The sequence below is a fragment of the Diaphorina citri genome, unplaced genomic scaffold (genome assembly GCF_000475195.1).
Source record: "Diaphorina citri unplaced genomic scaffold, Diaci psyllid genome assembly version 1.1 scaffold2865, whole genome shotgun sequence".
NCBI classification, from domain to species: domain Eukaryota; kingdom Metazoa; phylum Arthropoda; class Insecta; order Hemiptera; family Psyllidae; genus Diaphorina; species Diaphorina citri.
Genome location: NW_007380279.1, coordinates 12,077 through 15,263, shown reverse-complemented (window position 1 = coordinate 15,263; position 3,187 = coordinate 12,077).

Here is a 3,187-nt window from a genome sequence, read left to right as displayed (position 1 = left end):
TAGTTTTTTTTTTTTTTTTTTTTTTAGATAGCCATGATCCTTAAATGGTTTTCATTCACTTAAATCCTACCCAGGAGTGGAGGTCACCCACGTATAGGAGGCAACCAGAATGACAATTCATTTTAGTCGCGTCCTTCCTTTTTTATTATAATATAAAAGGTATAGGACGGGCTATTGTATTCGCTTCGGTGTCGTCTGTCGGTCGGTCGGTCTGTCGGTCGGTCGGTCTGTCCCCATAGAAGGACTTATTCAAACCTGGTCGACCTATATATCAAATTAAAGGTCTTTTTACCAGGAACACGAAAGTGGTGGTGCAAATTTTGTCCAGAAAACCATAAAGCCAAGAAACCAAAAAAACTGGTTTTTGGGGGATTTTATTCACATTTTCTCTCACAAATGAGCTCTGATCTCGAAATTTGTCGCGATGACCTATGAACTCAAAGCGAGAAAGTTTTAGGTAACACTTCAGTCGATCATTTAAGACCGGTTTTAGCGTTATCTATGTTAAGCTACGCCGAGCAAGGCCAATAAATGGATGGGTGACTTGAACCTTATATTGGGAATAAAGGGAGAACGGGCTCTAGTCTTGATTTTAAATCATTACATGAAAGTAAAATCAAAAAATCAAATCAAGAATGATAATAAACTGAATATTAAACAAATTAGGTAGGTACAAAGGTATTCTTTAACCATGATCGAATAAACTACGGGCTAAAAAATTCCCGGAGGGACGGGCCCAGCTTGTTAAAATAATAAATTAAATTAGAATAGAATAACCTTCAGAGGAAAACGAAAACCTTCAATCTATTTTTTATTTGCAAAAATATTTCACGCCGCGAATGACCCTCTAATGTCCGATCTTACTACCATAAAGAGTTTTCAGTTTAAGAAATACTGTCCTGTGTAAATCAAATGGGTGACATCGAAGAAACTCCTTGAGAAGGTTAAAAGTGCCTAAATGAGAGAAATCTCAGTTCGTTCAAATTAGGTAGGTACAAAGGTATTCTTTAACCATGATCGAATAAACTACGGGCTAAAAAATTCCCGGAGGGACGGGCCCAGCTTGTTAAAATAATAAATTAAATTAGAATAGAATAACCTTCAGAGGAAAACGAAAACCTTCAATCTATTTTTTATTTGCAAAAATATTTCACGCCGCGAATGACCCTCTAATGTCCGATCTTACCCTTAGAGAGTTTTCAGTTTTTAGAAATACTGTCCTGTGTAAATCAAATGGGTGACATCGAAGAAACTCCTTGAGAAGGTTAAAAGTGCCTAAATGAGAGAAATCTCAGTTCGTTCATTCAATTTTCATTTCAGGTGACAGATGAGGAGCTAGCGTGTCTGGGCCGAAACAACGTGTGTTACGTCCGAGTGTCTTCTCTCACTGAACAAACTGTACGGCTCGTTCTCTACATCAACGTCACTGTAGAAGATATTAAACTGGCGGTACAGAAAATGGCGTTTGTCATCAAGGAGTTCACTTGTAAAATGAACAAGAGGATGAAAGTTCAATGAACAAGGAAAGTTACATGAACAAGAGGATGAAAGTTAAATGAACAAGCATTGGTAGCTACATCAACGTCACTATAGAAGATATCAAGCTGGCGGTACAGAAAATGGCGTTTGTCATCAAGGAGTTCACTTGTAAAATGAACAAGAGGATGAAAGTTCAATGAACAAGGAAAGTTACATGAACAAGAGGATGAAAGTTAAATGAACAAGCATTGGTAGCTACATCAACGTCACTATAGAAGATATCAAGCTGGCGGTACAGAAAATGGCGTTTGTCATCAAGGAGTTCACTTGTAAAATGAACAAGAGGATGAAAGTTCAATGAACGAGGAAAGTTACATGAACAAGAGGATGAAAGTTAAATGAACAAGCACTGGTAGCTACATCAATGTCACTATAGAAGATATCAAGCTAGCGGTACAGAAAATGGCGTTTGTCATCAAGAAGTTCACTTGTAAAATGAACAAGAGGATAAAAGTTCCCTTCAGAGGAAAACGAAAACCTTCAATCTATTTTTTATTTGCAAAAATATTTCACGCCGCGAATGACCCTCTAATGTCCGATCTTACTACCATAAAGAGTTTTCAGTTTAAGAAATACTGTCCTGTGTAAATCAAATGGGTGACATCGAAGAAACTCCTTGAGAAGTTTAAAAGTGCCTAAATGAGAGAAATCTCAGTTCGTTCGTTCAATTTTCATTTCAGGTGACCGATGAGGAGCTAGCGTGTCTGGGCCGAAACAACGTGTGTTACGTCCGAGTGTCTTCTCTCACTGAACAAACTGTACGGCTCGTTCTCTACATCAACGTCACTGTAGAAGATATTAAACTGGCGGTACAGAAAATGGCGTTTGTCATCAAGGAGTTCACTTGTAAAATGAACAAGAGGATGAAAGTTCAATGAACAAAGGAATAAAAGTTCAATGAACAAGAGGATAGAAGTTAAATGAATAAGTTAAAAAAGATAAATGATCAAGAGGATAAAAGTTCAATGAACAAGAGGATAAAAGTTCAATTAAGAAGAGGATAAAAGTTCAATGATCAAGAGGATAAAAGTTCAATGAAGAAGAGGATAAAAGTTAAATGATCAAGAGGATAAAAGTTAAATGATCAAGAGGATAAAAGTAAAATGAACAAGAGGATAAAAGTTAAATGAACAAGAGGATAAAAGTTAAATGAACAAGAGGATAAAAGTTAAATGACTAAAAATGATCAACAGGATAGATGTTCAATGAATAAAAGTGAACACCAGGATAGATACATAATATGTTGTTGTTGTTGTTGTTGTAGCGGCTTTAGCTTTCGCCGAATGGCGATAGCAGAAAAAAGAAAAGATGTCTTTTTGTATCTGCTATACACCGGGGTGATGGTCTCTAGCTCTAGCCATGTTAAATTGGCTGGCTCGTCCTGAACCGCTGTCAATCATCATGAGGACTTGTACTTGGTCTTTAAAAGCAGAGAGAACCCTTTGAGGAACTGCCAGCTTGCTAGGCTGGTTAGGGTTAGCTGTTCTCCTCCCTGTTTATAGTCCCACACCCAGACGCTATCGCTCGCTATATCATAAACTTTAGCCATCACACTAATGTTTTAGACGAGGGAGATTCAGCTCTGGGTACATTGTGCTTGTGAAATGAAGAAATAAAAATACAATACCTATCATAAAGTATATTTAAA